Source organism: Oryctolagus cuniculus, chromosome 20, assembly GCF_051225735.1.
Source record: "Oryctolagus cuniculus isolate XC-2025 breed Fujian yellow rabbit chromosome 20, ASM5122573v1, whole genome shotgun sequence".
Lineage (NCBI taxonomy): Eukaryota > Metazoa > Chordata > Mammalia > Lagomorpha > Leporidae > Oryctolagus > Oryctolagus cuniculus.
In genome coordinates, this window is record NC_142886.1 from 10954009 (window position 1) to 10979185 (window position 25177).

Here is a 25177-nt window from a genome sequence, read left to right on the forward strand (position 1 = left end):
TAAGCCTGCAGTGCCGGCATCCCATATGGACACCAGTTCAAGTCCTACCTGCTCCACTTTCTGATCCTGCTCCCTGCTAATACACCTGAGAAAGCAGAAGATGGTCCAAGTGCTTGGGCCCCTGTACCTACATGAGAGACCCAGAAGTGGTGCCTGGCTCCTGGCTTCAGATCGGCCCAGCTCCAGATGTTGCAGCCATTTGGGGAGTGAACCAGCTGATGGAAGACCTTTCTCTCTCTCTCTCTCTCCCTGACTCTGCTTTTCAAATAAATAAATAAATCTTTAAAAAAAAAAGAAGAAGAAGAAAAGAAAAAAGCCCTAGCATGCATTATCCTATCAAGCAATCTTATATGAGACTACTTCAAAAAATTCAGGGAAAGAATGGAATTAAATGTTTATATTGTCTTTCTCTCTCTCTGTTTCTCCCTCTCTCTGTAACTCTGCCTCTCAAGTAAATAAATCTTTAAAAAAAAAAAAAGTTTGTGTTGATGCAAAGTCCCAAACCCATGCATCTTTGTCATAACACACATTTTCATAATATGTATTTTGATGACAAAAATGTGTGATCCATACACAGCTTTTTCATACTATGCACTCCGCACCAACTTTGGGAGACGCTACCTGCAATGACTAGAGCGTAGCACCATATCAGCAGTGGAGACGCTTTTGTGTTTCTGGGGTTTCTAAATTCACCTGGGGAACTTGGGGAACACTCTTGAGTAGCCTTATTTATTTTGTTGACTTTACACAGTGTGGTCGGCACTGTGTCATAGTGGGCTAAGCCTGCAGCACCAGCATCCCATAGCTGCCCCACTTCCGATCCAGCTCTCTGCTATGGCCTGGGAAAGCAGTGGAAGACGGTCCAAGTCCTTGGGCCCCTGCACCCACGTGAGAGACCTGGAAGAAACTCCAGACTCCTGGCTTCAGATCGGTGCAGCTCCAGCCATTGCGGCCATTTGGGGAGTGAACCAGTGGATGAAAGACCTCTCCTTCTCTCTCTCTCTCTCTCTCTCTCTCTCTCTCTCTTTCGCATTCTCTCTCTCTGCCTCTCTGTAATTCTGCCTTTCAAATAAATCTTAAAAAAAAAATTTCTGTGGCAAGTGATATAATCAGCTTTTCCTCAGGAAAGCACACCTTGCACCCCTGAACCAAAGGGATTTTAACAGGAGCCCTTCTGTGTACAGCAGTTCTGCCCTCTCTCTCCAAACACAACCATAGTGTGGCCTAACCTCTGCCTAAGTAGGTTATCTCTGACTTTGAGGAAAAGACTGCATGTGACACATCAACTAAGATGAGCGGATTTTTTTTTAAAAAATCGTACATCCCTAATGCTGAATTTTAATCATCTGTGATTACTTTAAAATGTCCCATAAATAGGAATGAAATGATATTTTCATTTGACTATTGCTTATAGCCCTTGGGGAGGGAGGGGAGCATCATTGTATTCTTCGAATTCCATCTCCGAACTGCACTGACTCTGTTCTCTTTGTATCAATATCACATGAACATACGAATTGATGAAAACTGTTACAGTAACGATCATGCATTTGCTGTGACCCTGAAAATCTAACGTAGTAATAAATTCCTTAATAATATAGATAAGACATTCCTACATGCTGACTACCTTTTCTTTCCAAAACAGGCGACACTTGCCAAAATGAGTAGTGAGAGGTCTTCATTTCCACGTATGAAAAACCTGCCTGAAGCCTTCTAATGCCTCCCTTCGCCCAAAGCCTGCCTTCCAAATGCACAGGCAGTCATTCCCTTTTGTCAGGGCCCGGGTCTAGATTCTTTCTTGCAGTTCTGGAGTATCACCTGTCAGCATAGTACATGTACCGCCGTCAGGACAATGAGGGGCATAAAATAGTCTAGTAAAACGAGTTCACAGCAGCAACAAGTACCCTAATCTCAATAGATTCTATAGGAACAGGAGTATATGCATATGTGTCCACGTCCTTTGTTCTGCCCATATGTGTGCAAATGAGCTCCAGATACCTTTTATTGGTACTTTTTTTTTTTTTTTTGACTGATAGAGTTAGACAGTGAGAGAAAGAGACAGAGAGAAAAGTCTTCCTTCCATTGGTTCACCCCCCAAATGCCCGCAACCACCGGCGCTGCACCGATCTGAAGCCAGGAACCAGGTGCTTCCTCCTGGTCTCCCATGCGGGTGCAGGGCCCAAGCACTTGGGCCATCCTCCACTGCCTTCCCGGGCCACAGCAGAGAGCTGGACTGGAAGAGGAGCAACCGGGACTAGAACCCGGGGCACATATGGGATGCTGGCACCACAGGTGGAGGATTAACTAAGTGAGCCATGGCACTGGCCCCTATTGGTACTTCTAAAGTGTAACCATTCTATGACTGCACATGATTCAGATTTGTCTCTAGGAACTTTATGTTTCAAATAACATAAAATGCAATTACTTAGGGATGAAACAGCATGATCTATGAAATCCAGCACGGAAGGTCAGTGAGCGCAGAGTGCTGAAAATCAGACTGGCAGAATTTGATAATTATTCGTTCTAGCTAATGCTTACCTACCATCCTGTCTCTTTGAGTGCACATGAAATTTTTTATAATAAAGATTTTAAATCCAATTTACCATTGCTCCAGTGTCAAACACAACTTCAACATTTTGCTTTGTTTGACTTACACGGCAATCAATGCTTTATATACTTGATGAGTGCCAGCTGGGGCTCTTCAAATCCAATGTGGGTAAATACCGCATTTCTAAACCACACTCACAGGGATGGGAGCACAGCACGTGGGATGCCTACACACCATCTCAGAGCATCTGGATCTGAGTGCTGATTCCAGCTTCCTGCCCAGGGAGGCAGCAGCTAACGGCTCAAGTACTTGGGTTCCTGTCACTCACCTGGGAGACTCAGATGGAGTGTCCATCTCCTGGCACTGGCCTGGCCCAGCCCCAGCTGTTGCAAGTATTTGGGATGTGAACCAGCAAATGATTCATTCTCTCTCTCTCTCTCTCTCTCTCATCCTCTACCTTTCAGATAAATAAATAAAAAAGATAAAACCTTACTACTAGATCATACTGTGGACTTCCTTTTTTAACAAATGTATTTATTTGAAAGGCAGAGTGGGAGAAAGAGTTTGAGAAAGAAAAATCTTTTATCACTGGTATCACTCCCCAAATAGCCATAACGGCTAGGACTGAACCAAGCCACAGCCTGGAGCCACGAATTCCATCTGGGTCTCCCAGGTGGGTGCAGGGGCCCAAGCACTTGGGCCATCTTCTGCTGCTTTCCCAGGCTAGAGAGGAAGTGGAGCAGTTGGAACTGGCATTCTGATATGGGATGCCAGCAACACAAGTGTCAGTTTAGCCCACTGCACCATACCACTAGCCCCACTCATGGACTTTAAAAGCTAGGAAAGAATTTCAGATCTTCTAATTCTGCCAGTGCACCTCATTCTAGGGCTGTCACGTAGCAAGTTAAGCCTCTGCTTGCAACACCAGCATCCCATAAGGGTGCTGGTTCAAGTCCCAGCTGCTCCACTTCTGATCCAGCTCCCTTAAATGTCTCTGGGAAAAGTAGCAGAGGATGGCCCAAACCCTTGGGCCCCTGCACGCACATGAGAGACCCGGAAGAAGCTCCTGGCTCCTGGCTTCAGAGCGGCCCAGCTCCGGCCATTTGCAGAGTGAACCAGCGGATGGAAGATCTCTCCCTTGGTCTCTCCCTCTCTCAGTCTGTAATTCTGCCTCTTAAATAAAGAAATCTTTAGAAAAAAAAAAAAAACACAGATTGCCATGCTGCCACCATCATGGTTTCTGATTCAATAGGTCTTATGCTGCTGGTCCTGGACCACAGGTTAAGAATCACTGCCCCAGCTGACTGCTTCCTCCTGCTCCTGCCTCCGCCCCAACGCTCACGGTGACCTCAATGGGAATGCGTGTGCCTCTGCCTATGGCTCTTCTCCTGCTGGAAAGCTGGCTCGGGGCAAGGGACATTGATTTTCATCCACGTGCCAGAGCCTAGATTTGATAAATATTTACAAAGCAAATGACTGTGTGGAGTGAATCGAATAGGGGTGTATTTACAAACCAGACAGAAGAGGAGCTACGCACCGATGATAAACTGCAAGCAGTCGCAGCAGCTAAAGGACATGAAAAAGCCAGGTGGGAACAGAGCAACGTGTAAGTGGTGGCTCCGGACAGACCCGAGCTCTGCAGCCCAGACTGGAGTTTCCAGTCCTGCCTGGACACGGGCGGCAGGAGCGCGAGGCTCACGTGTGTCAAGGGCGATGTGCGGACCTCAGAAGCTGTCAACAGCGCCCATCCTTTCACACATCTTTCAGTCTCGGGGTCTGGAAAACGTAGACCTGGGGGGGTTGATTCCTTCCCCCTTTCCACCTCTCACCTCCTGGTGCAAGAAAACAAGCCATGGTGGGACTGGCGCTGTGGCATAGCAGGTAAAGCAGCCGCCTGCAGTGCTGGCATCCCTTATGGGTGCTGGTTCTAGTCCCGGCTGCTCCACTTCCAACCTGGCTCCCTGCTATGTCCTGGGAAAGCAGTAGAAGGTGGCCCAAGTCCTTGGGGCCCTGCACCCATGTGGGAGACCCAGAAGAAGCTCCTGGCTCCTGGCTTTGGATCAGCCCAGTTCTGGCCATTGTGGCCATTTGGGGAGTGAATCAGTGAACCAGTGGATGGAAGCCCTCTCTCTCTCTCTCTCTCTCTGCCTCTCTGTAATTCTGCCTTTCAAATAAATAAATGAATACTATAAAAAAAAGAACATAACGTACAATTTCTTGAAGAACTGCAAGCCTTAAACAAAAATGATTTTACATTACTCCAGACATAACCCTTTTAGTGTAAAATAGGAGGGGGCTTAGGAGACACGGGTCACTCACTGATACCCAGGAAATCAAGCCGGAGAACAGGCGGCTGCATTTAATATTAACACTATTTCCTAAGATGTGGTTAATCTGAAATGTTTCATAATGACAACTAAATGAACAAACACAACACTGGGTTAGTTTTTTCCAGTTTGGCCTGTCCCACTGCCAGGCAGACTGAGACGGTCCCCAGCCCCCACGGCCTGGGAATGAGCACAGTGCAGTGCTGAGTCCTCCCGCGACACCAACAGCTCCTCGGGCTTAGGGCCCCTGTCTTCCGCTCCGGGCACAGCCTCCAAGCCCAGGCTCTGCCATTCCCCTTCTGATGACCCCAGAAGGTTACTTAGTCTCCACAGGACCCAGTGTAATAAGCCATGAAGGGGCCGGGCAGTGGGTTAACACTCTGGCCTGAAGCAACAGCATCCCATATGGGCACCGGTTCCTGGAAGAAGCTCCTGGCTCCTGGCTTCAGATTGGCGCAGCTCCAGCTGTTGCGGCCAACTGGGGAGTGAACCAGTGGATGGAAGACTCTCTCTCTCTCTCTCTCTGCCTCTCCTCTCTCTGTGTAACTCTGACTTTCAAATAAATAAATAAATCTTTAAAAAAAAATAAGCCATGAAATAAGGCTAATATGGTGTGTGTGTGTGAATACTTGCAAAAGCTCATGGGAAAATAAAATTTTAAAAATAAGTCTATTTTGATGCAAAAAAAAAAAACTGGAATCCAGACCTAGTTTTTTCATAATAAGTATTTTCCTTGAAGATCCAAGTGAATTTCTGCAGAAGACCCTGTGTGTTCCGACACCTGATCATCACCCTCCAGGGAGCCCCCCCCCCCCAACATCTGCTCAGCCACCGTGATCTCTCAGTTCCCACAAAGCCACACGCGGTCAAGGTCTTTCCAGCCTCAAGGCCTTTGTCGCCTGGCGCCTGCCTCCCCTCCACAGCCCTTATCATCAGAAAGCCAGCTCCTTCCAAGCTTCCAAGTGTCAGTCCCGGCGCCACCTGGGCGGAGATCGCTGTCTCCCACTGTCTCCACATTCCATCCCGGGTCCCCGCTCATTGTCCATTCAGCAACGTGCCTGAGAACCTACCTACCAGGTGCCAGGCACTGTGGCACATTCTGCAGCCCCAACACAGCGCTGATGGGGTGTACAATCTAGTAGGGGGAAACAGACAAGCAACAGATGTTACCTGGCATGGAAAAAAATAATAATAATAATAATAATAATAAAGTTACACAAGGAGGAATGGGAGTTGCTTAGGGGGCTGTGGTTTTGTCTGTGGGCCAGCGAGGGCTCAGTGAGAACCCTGCACGGTGTAAAGAGGTGGAGAGGATGAGAAGGGAGCAGAGATGGCGGGCGGGGCGGCCCAGCACAGGAAGTCCAGGGGCCCTGGGGCAGCAAGACAGGCAGCCAGTCCGGCTGTGGATGCGCGAGTCGGGAGTGCAGCAGCGGCTGAGACAGGAGGCTTTACTGGGTCTCTGCCTTTCATTCACAGGGAGCCGGAGAGGCCGCACAGAAAACTCATGTGATGTGGTCTTCAAAGGTGCAATCACGAAGTGCGTGTTGGGCCTGAACAGTTAACACACCCGCATCCCACATTCGAGAGTGGCTGGTTCAAGTCCTGGCTCCTGCTAATGCAGGCCCTGGGAGGCAGCAGTGATGGCTCAAGTCCTTGGGTCCCTGTCACCCACATGGGAGGCCTGGACCCAGCCACGGTCACTGCGGGCATTTGGGGAGTGTGAACTGGTATCTGGGAGCTCACTCGCTCTCTGCCTCTCAAATTGAAAAAGAAAAAACTGTGATGGTTTTAAAAGGAAACTCTACTTTCTCCCTCTCTTCCCCTTAGATAAGGGCAGCTGCCTCGGGCACCCTATAACCCAGCACCCAGCACAGTACACGGTTAGGTATTCAATAAACAACGACAAATAAACTAAACAATCTATGTAAGGTGTTTACTGTTCTATAAACGGCACCCACTACGACCCAGACACCCAGAGTCAAACAGAGTGGCTGGCCTATGGTAGGAGCTTGCTGGAGGAAACGAAGGAATAATTTTTGTGAAATTATGGAAAACCTGAATTGACAACATATGCAGAGTAATGGCAAATGAACAAATCGCCTTTCACCCTTTGCCTTCACTTAGGAAAATGGGTCTGATTCGGTTTTTGGATTTTACATCAAACTCTCAGCCTAGGTTACTGAGGACAGTAGAATAATCCCCTTGTGGCTGGGTTCTTAGAACACACTGCAGTAGCCCACAAGCCAGCCCAGATGGCTGAAATGTCAGCAACACGTCTGATGGGTAAACAAACACCCACACCACCTTTTAAACACCGTGCATGCACAAGGCTACAAACAGGTTTGAGCTTGAATTTCCAACTCGAATAAAAGTCTCCTTAACCCCAACATGCGGACCAAGACTTACACATCTCCACTTGTCACTCATGGTTGAATCTAGAGGGTGAACCACAAAAAACCTCAATGAGGATTACACCTGTTCCCACGGTCCCCCCAAGTGGGAGGGGAGGGGGTGGCCCGGTTGGGTTGAGGCTAGTCCGTCATTATTCCAGAAATAGCCTCTGGGAATCCCAACAATTTTCCAAAAAAGAAAACGAGAGACATGATGCATTAAAACACATAGACACAGCAGGTACGGCATTCCCGTGAGAGCCGAACCCGCGCTCTCCCGGAAGACCGTGCTGTTCCCACGGCAGGTGCCTGGGGTGCACGGTCAAGTCCTTCCTGCTGCCCCCAGTAACCACGATGGAACCGCCCCAGCATAGCCACAGCCAGCACAGCTGCGAGCGAGGCCTTCGGGGCTGGGGGAACTTGGAGAACAGAGACAGAAGTTGCATCCGATCAAACTTATAAAAGAAAGAGCTCAGTGCAGCGGCGCGGCTGGGGCGTCCCGGCCTAGCCCCGACTTGCCAGCGCTCGCACGCAGCCGTGCCCGCTGGCATCCGCCTCGGACGCCTCTTCCAACAGGGAAATCACAACTTTGGGAAACAGGAGGCGCCCCCAGCACCTCTCAAACCTCCCCAACCGTGGCTTCCAGCCGCACTGGCTGCAAACAAAACAGCGAGGAAAACACCCCCAGGGAGGAGAAGGGGCCAACGTCAGACCCTCACGGCAACCGCACACAACAAAGACCCCAAACAATCAAGATGGCATTAGAATCCCGGCCGTCCCGGCGCTGCCCCTCCGGGGCCCGGGCCGGTGGGGGCCCCGCGCCCTCTGCAGCCCCCGTGCGCGCCGCCCACGATTCTGCAATCCGTGCGCCGCGGCTCCCCGCGTCCCTTCTCACGCGGGGAGCGTTCAAAATCTTTCCCGCCCAGGCGTGACCCGAAGGATGCAAACAATCAACCGCTTCCCCCGCCCCACCCCGCGCCCCGAGCGCCCGGGCCTGGGCCGGCGCCGGGGTGGGGGCGGCCGGGGCACCCGGGGGCCGAGCGCCGGGGTGCAGCCACCTTCCCGAGCCTGGGGGACCGGCGCGCAGGGACCCGGAGGTGACACAAAGAAGCCGGAGAGACAAACGCCACCCGCTGGCGCTCGCTGCAATCCCCGAAGCGCCCCGCCCGCTGACAAGTTTGCGGCGCCTTCCACGCACCCGGCTCTCCCCACCCGCGCAAAGTTTCCCGGGTGGCCTGGCTCGGACCCGGGCGGCAGGTCGGTCCCGGGCACCCGCCGCCCCCGCCCCCAGGCTCGGGGACCTCCTCTCTCCCTCTCACTCCCTCCGGGGCGCACTGGGGGTGCTGGGGCCCCGCGGCCGCGCTCACCCGCCGTCCGCTCGGCCGAAGGGCGAGGGCGCGGGCCCGAGCTGTCCACGGTGGGCACCCCCGCTCGCCCCGCTCGCTCGATCGCGCCTCGGCGCCCGTGCCCCGGCTCGCTCTCGCAGTCCGGCCGCGGGCTCCGGGCGCGCTCCGCTCCTCGGCGCTCAGAGCGGCTGACCACGCCCCGCGCCTTCCCCGCCCGCCGCCCGCCGCCCAGTCCCGCGCTCGCCGCTCGGCGGCCAGTGTGGAGCGCGCCCGCCAGCGCCGGGGCGGAGCGGCCCGCCCCCCGCGGCAGGCCCCGCCGCCCGGGGCGGGCAACTTTCTTTCCGGGTTTGGGAACGTCGCAGGTGGCGGCAGGGAGAGGCGGCCTAGCGGTCTCCCCGGGGCTGGGGGCGAAGGGCCCACACCCTCTCCCCTCCAAGGCCTTTCCGGCCGGTAGCGGCGAGGAACTTGGCCGTGCGTGGACTCCGGGGTCTGGAGCGGACCTGCGAATTTGCCGCCAGGTCTCCACCCCCCTCCCCGGGCCGCGGCAGCCCCGGGAGCCCTTTCTGCGGGGAGGTGCGTGGATTCAGAATCCGAGGCCGAGTTTCTCCGCGCGCGGTGCCGACCCGCGGCCACCTGCCGGGGCGGGGGGGGGGGGGCGGAGACGCGGGCTAACAATGAGGGTTGCGGGTCCCTCCCTCCCCGGGGCGAGGGGCGGAACCGGCCTGGATCCCGGGACGCCGATCTCCCAGGGCTGCGAACGAGCCGGATCCTGGATCCCGGGGGATCCGCCGGCAGGTGCAGTTAGATTTCCAGCAAGTTACTCGGCCCCTCTGGACTCGGGCTGAGGTCACTGACTGCCCCTCAGCCCTGGCGCCGCTGCTGCCGGTTCCTAAAGCGCTCGGGATTCCTGAAGCGAAGGTGTATACCTCACTGCTACTACACAAAGAAGCGGGGACTTGTCAAGTGTTGCCCTACGCAATCAAATTTAACTTCCTGTGAGTCCGAATCTGTGTATTTCGTGTAGCTTCAGGCTCTTGCCTTGGCTGAAAGTGACCCAAACTAAACGGTGAGCAGCGAGATGAGAGGCTGGATAGCGCATCCTCCATCAGCATCTGTTAGTGGAAAATTTGAGTTGTGATTTGAACCCACACTGTGGGACGGTTATTTCAAAAACGTGTGCTTCCGCGGCTGCCAGGCTGATTCCAGGGAGTCGTGTGAAATGCGTTCGTGGCGGCTGGTAGTCCAGCCCTTCGCAAAGCAGCAGGAGCAAGCTGCATGCCATTCCTCCTACGCCTAGACCATCGTTCTGATAATGTCACTTCCCTTCTCACACTGCCAAGGCTCGCATTATTGATGAATAAGGGCTTGAGTCACAACAAAGCTCCATAAAGCAACAAGAGCCTTCTGGGTCTGGGGCATCTTTTATTTTTTTTAAGAAAGCTTTTATTTAATAAATATAAGCTTCATAGGTACAGCTTTTGGATTGGTGGTTCTTTCCCCCCATACCCGCCCTCCCACCCCAACTCCCATCCTACCTCCTACTGCCTCTCCCATCCCATTCTTCATTAAGATTCATTTTAAATTATCTTTATATACAGAAGATCTACTCTATTCTAAGTAAAGATTTCAACGGTTTGCACCCAAAGTATAAAGTACTGTTTGAAAACTAGTTTTGCCGTTAATTCTCATAATACAACTCATTAAGGACAGAGGTCCTACATGGGGAGCAAGTGCACAGTAACTCCTGTTGTTGATTTAACAATTGACACTCTTATTTATGACGTCAGTGATCACCCAAGGCTCTTGTCATGAGCTACCAAGGCTATGGAAGCCTTTGAGTCCACAAACCCCAACATTATTTAGACAAGGCCATAAGCAAAGTGGAAGTTCTCTCCTCCCTTCAGAGAAAGGTACCTCCTTCTTTGATGGTCCCTTCTTTACACTGGGATCTCACGCACAGAAATCTTTCATGTAAGTCATTTTTTGCCACAGTGTCTTGGCTTTCCACGCCTGAAATGCTCTCACGGGCTTTTTAGCCAGATCCGAATGCCTTAAGGGCTGATTCTGAGGCCAGAGTGCTGTTAAGGGCCTTTGTCATTCTATGAGTTGCTGTGTATCCCGCTTCCCATGTTGGCTCCTTCTCTCCTTTTTAATTATATTATTATTAGCAGACACTGGTCTTATTTATATGATCCCTTTGACACTTAACCCTATCTTTATGATAAGTTATGCACTTACACTGATCACTTTAACAGGTAAGGTGGCATTAGTACCTGTGGGGCATCTTTTGCACTTTGCCTGATGGGATCCACAATCAGAACGTCAAGTTCAGGAGCGGTTGGACCCCGTATTCATGGCACGATGCGCAAAGTGTTGTCTGCTGTGTTTCTTCTCTGCTCTCGTATTCGTTTCCATTCCTTGCCTATTGGCTATCTTTACAGTAAATTCTCAAATAAATAAACACACCATGGTGGCACCAGTCTCTGGGAAAAGTGTCATCAGTAATTCCCTAATTGTTCCCTCCCTGGCACCGATGCTACCAGCCCTGCAGTGTTGTTTCATGCTGTGTGCAGTTCAGTTGGAAGAGCACGGATAGAATGGCTCAGAATGTTCTCGGGTGTCTCCAATTAGAGCCTCTAATTACCTGCGGTGTCTCCTCATCGGGCCAGTTTGGATAGTAAATGAAGGCTTCCTTTCAAGTCAGCCAATTAGACTGATGGCAGCAGCGCTGAAACAGATCCTGCACACTTTGAAGGGAAAAGAGAATGCAGAGCTGAACAGGAACACGTCTGAGTCGTTTGGAAGCACAGCACCGGGCTGCTGTGCCTACAGACACACCTGGGAGAGAGGAAGAGCTTCGGGGGCCTGGCCACACCTACGTTCTCCGGGAGCGAATCGCGCAGACTCCATGCAATACCGGCACGAGGTCCCCGTGTGCCCCTGAGCTATCACTCACACATCGGGCCTCTGCACTTTCGGCAGATGATCCATTGTGCACAACAGCGCACCTGAACCGCTTTGCCGGCTCCCGTTGTGGTAAACGCCAGTTTGGTGCGTCAATCAAACTGAAAACACATCTGGAACTTGGTGTCCAAGTATGCTGTGGCCCACAGGTGAGCACTAATGAGGTAGATGTTCTAATCGTAGTTGCATATGAGAATGAGGGAGCCAAGAGTTACTGACAAAAAGCGTGGCCACAGGGCCGGCATTTGTCCTAGCAGTTAAGACACCTTGCCCGGTATTGGAGCACTTGTGTTCAGTCCTTGGCTCTGGCTCCGGACTCCAGCTTCCTCCTAATACAGGTGCTGGGAGGCAGCGGTGACGGCTGAGTTCCTGCCACCCCATGTGGGAGACCTGGATTGCATTCCCAGCTCCTGGCTCTGGGCCCGGCCCAGCCATTGCAGGCATTAAGGGAAGTAAATCAGTGGGTGCAAGTATGTTCTCTCTCCCTCACCACCTGCCCCCACTTTCTCTCTTCCTCCCAATACATAAACACCTAAAAATAAGTAATTAAAAAAAAAAGCATGATCTGAGGATCTCAAGTTGAGTTCAGCATCCTCACACCATTTAGAGAATTAAATTCACTGCTCTTGAACTTGGACAGCAACCCCGGTCTCAGCACCGATCTCACAGAACTAGCGCTGTCTGGATTCCTGCAGCCCCCACTGGGCTGAGTACCTTGGTCTTCCTCTTTGCATACACCTCATGGTACCTACAACAAGAATGGCAATGGGCTTGCTACCAGGAGGTAATCGCAGTCTGTGCGTGGGTGCCAGGTTGAGAAAGGCTGTAGGGCTGCATTTCATTTAGGCAAGAAGATTCCAAGTTGGGGCTGGCTCTGCGGTATAGCGGGTTAAGATGCCTCCTGCAGTGCCGGCATCCCATATGGGCGCCTGGTCAAGACTCGGCTGCTCCACTTTTGATCCAGCTCTCTACTATGGCCTGGGAAAGCAATAGAAGATGGCCTAAGTCCTTGGGCCCCTGCACTCTCATGGGAGACACAGAGGAAGCTGCTGGCTCCTGGCTTCAGATCAGCACAGCTTGGGTCATTGCAGCCAATTGGGGAGTGAACCAGCGGATGGAGGACCTCTCTCTCTCTCTCTCTCTCTGCCTCTCCTTCTCTCTCTGTGTAATTCTTACAAATAAATCTTAAAAAAAAAAAAGCAACTTAAAAAAAAAAAAAAGAAGATTCCATGTTGATGAATGTTACCAGCCCTCTGACGTGGGCACCAAGGGGACAAAGTTGACACTAGTATCATGCATCTGTCAACCCTCACGGAGGAAGGAGATAATGTCAAATGATATCCACATGCTTCAGGGATTTTTTTTTAAAGATCTACTTATCTGTTTGTTTTAAAGGCAGAGTGACAGAGAGAGGGAGATACAGGGAGAAAGATCCTCCATTCACTAGTTCACTTGTGCAAATGTTTGCAACACCCAGCACGGAAGCTGGATCCAAATTATGGAGTAGCCAGGACTCTAACCAGCACTCCCGTAATTATGGAGCAGCCAGGACTCTAACCAGCACTCCCGTAATTATGGAGTAGCCAGGACTCTAACCAGCACTCCCGTATTGGATGCAGGCACCCCAAGAGGCAGTTTAACCTGGTGCATTGGGATACTGGCCCCATCAGGGAATCTCAAAAGCAACACAGAACTATCTGTATGTGAACAGGTTTGTAAAATACTCTTTAATCTGAGACAGAGTGAGATCTTTGTGTTACCTGTATGAAATTGTATTATCCAATTTGATAACATTACTACTAAGACAAAAGAACACTGACGTGGAGCTAAATACTTGTTAGTACAAGATCTCTTTCCACCTCAGGGAACAATCTTGCATATACCCATATGTTACTATATATTATATATGTGTATATATTATATATGTGTGTACTATTATATATTATATATGTGTGTATTTATCACTTTAGGGGCATTTGTGTGGGCCTGGAATGAAGAGTTGGCCAGGAAAGCAGCTCTGTTCTTCGTTAAAGAGCCCTGTCGCCCCCAGTAGAGGCCTGAGCTCCTTATCTTACTCTGGTCCTGTTTCCGGCCAAACCAGGAAACTAACGGAAATCACGGCTGGCTGGTTGCCCCTTGCAGTGCGCTCTTTCCGACCACCGTCCTGATAGAAGCAGAAAACTGTGCCGCCAGATGCAAGCACGCACTGCCATGTGAAGTGGCAAGTCCAGCGTTCTAGAATTGAAGAAAAATGTACCTGACGCTCTAAAAGGTGCTTCAACACGTTTGCGGAAAAGCACACATTCTGGAAACACTTAATTATGGATTTCAGCTTTTTTGCACCAAAATAAACTTTTTAAATTTTTATTTGTTTGAAAGGCAGAGAGAGAAAAAGAGAGAATCTTCCACCTGCTGGTTCGCTCCCCAAATACCTACAATAGCCAGGGCTGGGCCAGGGCAAAGCCAGGAGCCTAGAACTCCATCCTGGTCTCCCACATGGGTGGCAGAAATCAAGTAGTTGAACCATCGCCTGCTGCCAACCCCGGGTTCACGTAGCAGGGAGCTGCAATAGGAAACAGAGTTGGGGCTGAAATCCGGGCACTCCAATATGGGATGCAGGTGTCCCAAGCAGCATGCTAATTGCTGCACCAAACACCCCAAATGTGTGTTTAATTCTACTTTTCCATAAACGTTTAAAAATGCCCTCATATATGAAATTCTGAGCATGGAGCCTGGCATGCCGTGAGGACCCAGCAAATGACGGCTGTCAGTATTGCCGTTACTTCTCTCAGCGGCAATGGGCCTTAGGATGGCATTATTGCAAAAACACTTTATTGAAGTGGTAAATTAAGGTATTGGATTTTAAGGATTCCAAAACTTTCTTCATTTGTTACACAGGAGAAAACTGAAGCCTTAGAGTAAGATATTTGCCTAATGCCATAAAACTAATTATGGTAGACCCCAAATTAGAAGCTACATATGATTTTAGCAAAAATCAATGTGTCATTGAAGGAAACTCTATTGAATATTTAGTAGTGCGTTTTACTGTCAATTGAAAAGTGATAGATTAATCATACTGCTCAGATCATAACAAAAAAAGAGAGAGAGAGACATTCACACATCTGTCTCAGGCTAACATAGATTTCTCAGGTCAAATTAAACAGTAAAATAAATCTAAATGTAGCAAAAAGTTCATGGAAAATGAATTAACAGACTAATTTATTTGGTTCAAAAAATTGAAATTTATACATAACTTTTCATGATATGCATTTTCCATGAGCTTTTTAAAAAGATGTATTTATCTATTTGAAAGACAGGTAACACAGACAGAGGGAGAATCGGAGATCTTCCATCTACTGCTTTGCTCCAGATATTGAAACACCGAGGCTGGACCAGGCTGAAGCCAGGAGCCAAGACCTCCAACCGGGTCTCCTACATGGGGTAGGAGCCTAGTATTTGGGCTGCCTTCCCAGACACGTTAGCAAGAAACTGGATCCAAAATGAACAGCTGGGACTTGAACCAGCACTTAACCTGTTAAACCACAATGCTGTCTACTCCATGACCTTTTTGAAAACCTTTGTACACATGGATATCAAATCTTTTGCAACAAAATATTTTTTTTAATTTATTTGAAAGGTAGAATTACACTCACAGAGAGAGAGAAAGATAAAGAGAGAGGTCTTCTATCCACTGGTTTACTCCCCAAATGGTGCCAACAGCAGGGCTGGGCCAGGCCAAAGCCAGGAGCCAGGAGCTTCCTCTGGATCTCCCACGTGGGTGCAGGGGCCCGAGCACTTGGGCCAACTTCTGCTGCTTTCCCAGGCACATTAGCAGGGAGTTGGATCAGAAGTGGAGCAGCTGGGACTCTGACCAGCACTAGTGAGGGATGCTGGCTTGGCAGGCAACGGCTTATCGTAACGCCATTATGCCACAGCACAACCCCTACACCAGAATAATTTTAATTCTGTATTCCATGAACTTTCTGAAGTATGCTTTTATGATATTACACCTCAAAAACAGAGCTATTTCTATCTCAAGCTTATATGGAGTCAGTCATGAAAATTGACTTCACAATACGTCTCAAAGAATCCTCAAGAGTAGAACAAAGCAAATAGCATTTTAAATAATATTAGTACTTAAGTTGTATAATAAAAGTAAGAATAGCAAAATCAGAAAATAGTCCTTTCCATCTGGGAATTTTAAAATGCCCTATTAGATGAGATTAAAATTGAATTGCATAATTTTGGGAAAATGATGATAATGCAAATAATATATATCAGAGTCTATAAGCCAAATTAATTGATTAGAGAAATGTTATAGCTTTAAATACTTATATTAATAAAAATGGAAAAAAGGCCATATGACTTAGATTTCTTTTTTTTATTTTTATTTATTTATTTATTTATTTTGCCAGGCAGAGTTAGTGAGAGAGAGGGACAGAGAGAGAGAGAGAGTTATAGACAGTGAGAGAGAGACACAGAGACAGAGGTCTTCCTTCCATTGGTTCACTCCCCTAATGGCCAGTACGGCCGACACTGCGCCAATCTGAAGCCAGGAACTGGGTGCTTCTTCCTGGTCTCCCATGCGGGTACAGGGACCCAAGCACTTGGGCCATCCTCTGCTGCCCTCCTGGGCCACAGCAGAGAGTTGGACTGGAAGAGGAGCAACCAGGACAGAATCCGGCACCCCAACCGTAACTAGAACCCGGAGTGCCGGTGCCGCAGGCAGAGGATTAGCCAAGTGAGCCACGGTGCCGGCCAATGACTTAGATTTCTAACTCAAAAATCTAAACCAAAGAAAAGCAGAAGGCAGAAAATAAGGCTGAAGCAGAAATCAAAGGTGTCCAACTCAGAGTACCCATAAATAAGGCAGTATGCCAATTATTTGGGAAAAATTGACAGACCACTAATTAACCTAACCCAGAAAACAAGGGAGAAAGGGTAAATGTTGGAAATAAGAAATAAAAGAGGGATATAGTTTTTAAACAGAAAATTACATAGCATTTAAAAAGTACCTGTGGGAGCCTAGACTTAGCAGAAATTGCAATATGACAAAATTAATCCCAGCAGAGATAGAAAGCCTAGAAAAAAATTTTTTTTCAGAAAAAATAAATAGCCATTCACACAAAAAAGGACCAGGCCCAAATGGTTTCACAAGGAAATTCTTCCAAATTCCCAAAGACCTAATACTTAGATGGTACAAAACTGTTTTGGATCAAAAAAGAAAAACTTCCAAAAAATTTTTTTTTAATTTATGTATTTGAAAGGCAGAGTTACAGAGAGGCAGAGAGAGAGAGAGAGGGACAGAGAGGTCTTCCACCTGCTGGTTCAATCCCCAATTGGCAGCAACAGCTGAAGCTGCACCAATCCAAAGCCAGGAGCCAGGAGCTTCTTCTGGGTCTCCCATGTGGGTGCAGGAGTCCAAGGACTTGGGTCATCTTCCACTGCTTTCCCAGGCCATCGCATAGAGCTGGATTGGAAGACTAGCAGCCGGAACTTGAACCGGTGTCATATGGGATGCCGACACTGCAGGCAGCAGCCGTACCCACTATGCCACAGTGCTGCCCCCCCAAATTGTTTTTATGAAGCCAGCATAAACACTGACTCCAAAATCTGACAAAGACTGAACATAAAAATCTGAAACCATTCTCACTCATGAATATGGATGTAAAAAAAATCCTAAGTCAAACATTAATGATAGAATCCAAAAGCATGCTTAAAAATATTTTATGCCATCTTGCTCTTTGGTATTTGTGCGAATGAGTTGAAAATTTAGATCCAGGCTGGTGCCGCGGCTCAATAGGCTAATTCTCTGCCTGCGGCGCTGGCACCCTGGGTTCTAGTCCCGGTTGGGGCACCGGATTCTGTCCCGGTTGCTCCTCTTCCAGGCCAGCTCTCTGCTGTGGCCCGGGAGTGCAGTGGAGGATGGCCCAGGTGCTTGGGCCCTGCACCCCATGGGAGACCAGGAGAAGCACCTGGCTCCTGGCTTCGGATCAGCGCGGTGCGCTGGCCGCAGCACACTGGCTGCAGCGGCCACTGGGGGGTGAACCAGCGGCAAAGGAAGACCTCTCTCTCTGTCTCTCTCTCTCACTGTCCACTCTGCCTGTCAAAAAAAAAAAAAAAAATTTAGATCCACACAAAAATCTATCCAGGAATGTTTATAGCAGCTTTATGCATATTTATCAAACTTTGGGAGTATCTGAGAGGTCCTGCAGTGGGTGAGTGGAGAAATAAACTGGTGCATCAGACAGTAGAATATCACTCAGCACCAAAGGGAAATGAGGTAGTAAAGGATGGATGTGGCGCACCCACTGTGGCGCAGCGGGTTAACGCCCTGGCCTGAGGTGCCGGCGTCCCATATGGGCACCGATTCAGGACCCGGCTGCCCCCTTCCGATCCAGCTGTCTGCTATGGCCTGGGAAAGCAGTAGAAGATGGCCCAGGTCCCTGGGCCCCTGCACCCACGTGGGAGACCCAGAGGAAGCTCCTGGCTCCTGGCTTCAGATCGGCACAGCTCTGGCCATTGCGGTCAATTGGGGAGTGAACCAGCAGATGGAAGACCTCTCTCTCTCTCTCTCTCTCTCTCTCTCTGCCTCTCCTCTCTCTGTGTAACTCTGAATTTCAAATAAGTAAATAAATCTTTAAAAAAAATAAAAAGGGTGGATGTTTGTCCTAAAGCTAAGACGTGGTTAGGATTCCTGCACCCAAATCGAAGTGCCTGTGCTCACTGGCGCTTGTCACTGGCTCCTGACCCCTGCTAAGGCAGATCCTGGGGCCATCTGCCATTGCTTTCCCAGGTACATTAGTGGAGCAGGCCGGGAAGCAGAGAAACTGAGGCTAGCACCAGCACTTATATGGGATGCCAGTGTTAGAGGCTGTGGCTTAACCTGCTGTGCTACGATGCTGACCTTTCCTAGTTATTCTTGCATTTTCTTTCTCTGTTAAAATTATAATCAATTTACTTAACTCCAGGGCCAGCGTTGAGGCATAGCGGGTAAAGCCACCACCTGGGACACCAGCATCCCATATGGGCACCAGTTCAAGTCCCAGGTGTGCCACTTATAATCCAGCTCCCAGCTCATCCACCTGGGAAAGAAGCGGAGGTTGACCCAAGTGCTTGAGCCTCTACACCCATCGGGAGACTCGGAAGAAGCTCCTGGCTCCAGACTTTGGCCTGTCCATTGCTGCCACCTAGGGAGTGAACCAGCGGAAGGAAGCTCTCTCTCTCTCTCTCTCTCTCTCTCTCTGTCTGTCTCTGTCTCTCCAACTCTCTCTATATAATTCTGCCTTTCAAATAAATAAAGAAATCTCTCAAAAATATTTACATAACAACAGGAAAAAAATCTTAGTACCATTATGGAATTGCCTTATATTTATATTTGGGGGCAAATTTGTATCTTTATAATTTTATTTGCCTTATCCAAATGATAATCTTTGTTCAAGGCTTCTACAGTATTCTTTTAAAGATTTATTTATTTATTTGAAAATTACACTGAGAGAGAAGGAGAGGCAGAGAGAGAGGGAGAGAGGGGTCTTCCATCACTAGTTCACTCCCCAATAGGCTGCAACAGCGGAGCTGTGCTGTTCCGAAGCCAGGAGCTTCTTCTGGGTCTCCCACGTGGGTGCAGGGGCCCAAGGACTTGGGCCATCTTCCACTGCTTTCCCGGGCCATAGCAGAGAGCTGGATTGGAAGTGGAGCAGCCAGGCCTCGAACTGACACCCATATGGGATGCCGGCACTGTAGGTGGCGGCTTTTACCCGCTGCGCCACAGCGCTGGCCCCAGTTTTTCATCTTTGAATTGTGCTATGAGTCAAAAGAGAGCTTGTCTTTTTTTTTATTATTATTTAATGAACATAAATTTCCAAACTACAGCTTATGGATTACAATAGCTCCCCCCCCCAATGACTTCCCTCCCACCCACAACGCTCCCCTCTCCCCTTCCCTTCACATCAAGATTAATTTTCAATTATCTTTATATACAGAAGATCAATTTCGCATATAGTAAGTAAAGATTTCCACATTTTGCACCCACACTGAAACACTAAGTGTAAAATACTATTTGAGTACTAGTTATAGCATTAATTAAACACCTAAGAGTAATTGTGTATTAATTACAGAGTTCAACCAATAGTTTTAAGTAGAACATAAAATGCAACTTTTGTATTGTTGTGGGAGAGCTTGTCTTATAGGCATTTGTGCATGATTTGTAGATAAGGTAGTAAAAGTTACATTTCCAGAAACAAGTATAGAAGCTAAAATTCCATGTCTCAGGCTTTGTAAATGACTTGGATAAATGTGCTATTTTCCTTTCCCGTTCCATTTTTGCTCTCATTTTGCATCTTTTGCCCATGTTTAGGTGAGTTACAGTATCTCCATTGCGTATTGTGAATGTTATGATGGAAGAATGACGTTTATGTCCACGGATGTTCAGGTATTTTGGAGCATCTTAAACACTCGTGGTGCAATTATGTGAGCAAAAACTTGAACTAGAAGATTGGTATTTTATAAATAATATTCATGCATATTATTTATGTATCATCTCACCTAGATTGCTGAACTGGAAATTTTGAAGTGCCAAGTGCAACATGTAGTACGTATAATGAAAGAATTTTTATAGCCCTGCATTGGTTATGCTGTGGCTCAGATGCAATGTGAAGAGTGACTACTGCCAAACAAATGTATTTAGGAGGGGCCATCTCTGTGGCATAGTGGGTGATGCCACCGCCTGCAGTGCTGGCATCCCATGTGGGCACTGGTTCAAGTCCTGGCTGTTCCACTTCTGATCCAGCTCTCTACTATGGCCTGGGAAAGCAGTAGAAGATGGCCCAAGTCCTTGGGCCCCTGCACCCGCATGGGAGACCCGGAAGAAGCTCCTGGCTCCTGGCTTCGGATAGGCACAGCTCTAGCCATTGAGGCCAATTGGGGAGTGAACCAGAGGATGGAAGATCTCTCTCTCTCTCTCTCTCTCTGTGTGTGTGTGTGTATGTGTGTGTAACTCTGACTTTCAAATAAATAAATAAATGTTTAAACAAACATAATTTGCTTAATATGTTTTAAGAAAACAATTAGATTTCAGAATTTCTTTACATTCTTTGAAGCTATGCTCTGGTTAGTGAGTTTCTTTAGGGTTAATGAATGCTGCGAAGTCACGTTACATGCTTACAGGTGTACCATGTTTTGTCAAAAAATTATTGACTGAGGTACACTGTTGGATCAATGTAAATAAACAGTACGTGAATCTCTTTAAAATATTTATTTATTTACTTACTTATTTATTTAAAAGACAGAGTAGCAGAGAGAGAGACAAAGAGAGAAAGATCTTCCATCAATTGGTTCTCTCCCCAGATGCCCCAGTAACTATGGCTGAACCAGGTCAAAGTCAGGAGCCAGGAACTCCCATCAAGATCTCCCACTTGAGTGGCAGGGCCCAAGTACTTGTGCCACCTCCCAGTGACATTAGCAGGAAGCTGGTTCAGAAGCACACAGAAGCCAGGGCTTGCTCCCAGGCACTCTGATAGGGGACATGGGCATCCCAAGCGGTGTCTTAACTCATCGGACCATAGCACCTGCCCTGTGAAATAACTTTTAAAAAAAGATTTTATGTATTTATTTGAGAGGTAGAGTTACAGACAGTGAGAGGGAGAGACAGAGAGAAAGGTCTTCCGTCCGCTGGTTCACTCCCCAAATGGCTGCAACGGCCAGAGCTGAGCCTATCTGGAGCCAGGAGCTTCTTCCGGGTCTCCTATGCAGGTGCAGGGGCCCAGGTACTTGGGCCGTCTTCCACTGCTTTCCCAGGCCACAGCAGAGAGCTGGATCAGAAGAGAAGGAGCTGTGACTAGAACCGGTACCAATATGGGATGCTGGCACTGCAGGCAGAGGCTTAACCTACTGCACCACAGCGCCGGCCCCTGAAATGACTTTTTGAAGTGCTCTGGGGCCCTCTCTGTTCTCTTATTCATCCTGATGCTCCCTGGAGACTTACTGGGCAATTCTCCTTCTTGAACCCCTGGACCATATAATGCAAACGCCACCTGCACCCTTCCTGTTCTTCTTATAATCCCCCACAGAGCTTCCTTGTACACCTTTTCCTTCTCATTGCCCCTGCATTTCCTGCCTGCTTTTTCCACCTTTGGTTTTCTATGAAGTTCCCTTGAACCCTTGCTGTGTCCCCTTTCAAAACCCCAGCCTCCTCCATCCCTGTACCTACCCCTTCCCCAAGAGATCTTCTCTCCCCACTCTCGCACTCGGGGACTTAACTGTGAGCCCCTCTCCTTCCAAAGGGGGCAGGAGGGCCTCAAGTATCTTCATAGGCAAATACCTGAGGCTGCAAATGGGAAAGAGGGTTCCAAGTGTTGTAGCACAGCAGTTAAAACACCACTTGGACGCCCACATCCCATATCGGAGTTCCTGGGCTGGAGTCCTGCGTCTGCTTCCAATCCAGCTTCCCGCTGATGCATACCCTGGGAGGCAGTAGAAGCCAGCTCAGGTGTTTGGGTCCCTGTCACTCACATGGGAGACCCGGATGGAGCGCCTTGCACCACCCTGGCTTCAGCCTGGGCCAGACCCAGCCATTGCAGGCATTTGGAGAGTGAACCAGCAGATGGGAGCAGTCTCTGCATCTCTCTGTTGCTCTTTCAAATAAATAAAAATGCTTTAGGAAGCATCCAGATAGGTGCTCAATAGCTCAATCACTCACCTAACATTGAGCACACAGTCTCCAGATGATTACTTGTTACTAAGGACAAATGAACATTGTTTTAAAGATTTACTTTTATTATTTGAAAGGCAGAGTTAGAGAGAGAAGGGGAGACACCGAGATAAATCTCCCACCCACTGCTTCTCTCCCCAAATGGCTGCAAAGGCCAGGACTGAGCCAGCCAAAGCCAAGAGCCTAGATCTTCATCTGGGTCTCCCAGGTGGGTGCAGGGGCCAGGAACTTGGGCCATCCTACACTGCTTTCTCAGGCACATTAGCAGGGAGCTGGATGGGAAGTGGAGCGGCTGGGATTTGAACAAGCGCCCATAAGGGATGCCGGCACTGCAGGCAGCAGCTTTACCCATTATGCCACAATGCTAGCCCCCAAATGAAAATCTTAAAAGCTTCATCCACACAATTTGCTGGGAACACAATTTGGATAAAAATTAAAAAGTGGAGATAAACCAGTAAGTTGTGCTAGTAGGTTTTGCTGAAAATGTGGACTGAAGGTTGTCAGGGCTCTTTATGTGTCTGTTGTCTGTTTAGGATGGTGTGTGCGTGTGTGTGTGTCTGTGTGTGTGCGTGTGTGTGCGTGTGTCTGTGTGTGCATGCATGTGTGTGTGTCTGCGTGTGTGTGTGTGTGTGTGTGTGTGTGTGTGTAGATACCCAGTTTGACATAAATGAAGCCATCTTGGTCCTAACAGCCATTGCCCTTTAGGTGACCCCGCTGGTCATCCCAGGCCCTGTGGAAGAAACAAGTCCTTCAGATAATCCGCAGGGCGTCTGGAGAGGGCACTGAAGCCTGGAATGTCTCTTATCTGACTCCTGGAATGTTAGCATTTCCTGAGAAAGTCCAGGTGCATATTATGAAACAACTGTGCATAGGTTACAAAAATATGTTTTTGCACCAAAATAAACTTATCTTTTAATTCCATTTTCTCATGAACCTTTTGAAGTACACTGCCTACCCAGAAGCAGAATTTCTGGATCATATGATAACTCTATTAGTTTCTTGAGGAAGCTCCTTGCTATTTTCCGAAAGAGCTACATTAATTTATAATCCCATCAGCAGTGTGTAAGTGCTCGCTTTTCTCTACACCCTCACCAGCATTTATCTTTCATCTTTTATCAGCAGTATTTATTTGAGAGGCAGAGAGTAGAATAGACACGGAGAGAGATCTTGCGTCTGTCCCCACCATTCCCCAAATGGGCACAGAGGCTGGGGCTGGGCCAAGTGGGAGCCAGGAACCAGCAGGGGGCAGCTTCACCCACTATGCCACAGCACCAACCCCAACCCCATTTTTTTTTTTAAGATTTATTTATTTGTTTATTCGAAAGGCAGAGGTACAGAGAGTGTCTATTTCTTAAATGGGATTATTTATTTTCTTGCTATTGAGTAGTCTGAGTGGAAACCTTTTGCTCTGAGCCATGTATAGGTTCCAGCACTTTTGTAGCATATGCTTTTGCAAACAGAATTGAAATATTGCTTTTGCTCTCTGTCCCGTCCCGCTAGAATTCACAAAGTGCTAATGAGTATTCTTAGTTTCATGGCAACATAGTTGTTTACATGAATTCCATAAGGAACTATTTTCCTTGTAACAGGACAAAATGGGGAACATTGGTTCTATCATCAAGGTTTTGACTAGAATATCGTATTTTCAGGTATGACCACACAGGTTTAAGGAAGAGAGCTTGACTTGAAGGAACCTACGCCCGCCCCGTGCTAGCTCGAGCAAGGATGTGCCTGTCCCCTGGAGCTAGAGAAAGGACACCTAGCATCTAAGCATTTTGACCTGCTTCAGGGCCAGGTCAGAAGGGTATTCCTGGGTTTCCTGACCTGGGCAGGGAAAAACACGGGCCAAGAGAGCTCACCCTGCTTCTGCCTTTTGGTTCAGGGTGCGCCTGGGTGCTCTTGCTTCGGCTCAGCAAACCTGTCTCCACGTCATGAATCATTCTGCATAAGCGATGTAAGTGCTTCGGGTGATCGTTTATTTCAGATCCTGTCTTCCTCTCGGCTTTGATGACACCTGATTACCTTCGTGTTCTTGCAAAGACTTAGATGTGTTGCCTCCTGCAGGTTCCCACACCCATAAGATACAGGGTACCACCCTCCACCCAGTCTCACCTCACAAGACTCTAGCACAGGCCAAAGTCCAAGAAAGAATCTGAAGCATTTTGGTTTTGCTAGTTTCTGACTTTAGATGTTAAGAGATTCTGTATCTCGCTAGGATATTTGTTGTTTTCTTGCAAACTTGCCTATAATGAAGAATTTCTTTTCTGGTTTTTGTTTTCCTTCTTAATCTCATGAAGTTCACATCAGGTAATGAAATGGATATTTGGGGGCCAGCGCTGTGGTGTAGCGGGTAAAGCCTCTGCCTGCAGTGCCACCATCCCATATGGGCGCCGGTTCAAGTCCCAACTGCTACGCTTCTGATCCAGCTCTCTGCTATGGCCTGGGAAAGCAGTAGAAGATGGCCCAAGTCCTTGGGCCCCTGCACTCATGTGGGAGACCCAGAAGAAGCTCCTGGCTTCAGATCAGCCCAACTCCAGCTGTTGCAGCCATTTGGGGAGTGAACCAGTGGATGGAAGACTTTCTCTCTCTCTCTTTCTCTCTCTCTCTCTCTCTCTCTCCCCGCCCCCCCTGTAACTTTGCCTTTCAAATAAATAAATAAATCTTGAAAACAAAGATAAATTGCGGCAGAGAGTTGGTGTAGCAGTTAAGATGCTGCTTGAGATGCCACCTTCCATACTGCAGCACCTGGATTTGCATTCTGGCTCGGCTTCCAATTCCAGGGGATGAGCCCTGGGAAGCAGTGGGTGATGGCGCAAGTGCTGGAGCCCCTGCCAACCACTTGGGAGACCTGGATTGAGTTCTAGTTCCCAGCTTCCACCTGGCTCATCCCCTGCTGT

The 25177-nt window shown here is 48.6% G+C and overlaps 1 protein-coding gene across 8 annotated transcripts in view; it reads right to left on the reverse strand.

The window, feature by feature from the left end:
- SYNE2 (spectrin repeat containing nuclear envelope protein 2) overlaps positions 1 to 8815 on the reverse strand; it is a 392381-nt gene extending 383566 nt beyond the window's left edge. For 7 of the 8 annotated variants that reach the window (XM_051826403.3, XM_051826401.3, XM_051826405.3 and 4 more), the window contains exon 1: positions 8630 to 8815. The gene's annotated coding sequence lies outside the window, so the exon portion shown is untranslated. The remainder of the gene's footprint in view (positions 1 to 8629) is intronic. The other variant, XM_089322676.1, reaches the window with a different exon arrangement.
- Between the last annotated feature and the right edge of the window lie 16362 nt (positions 8816 to 25177).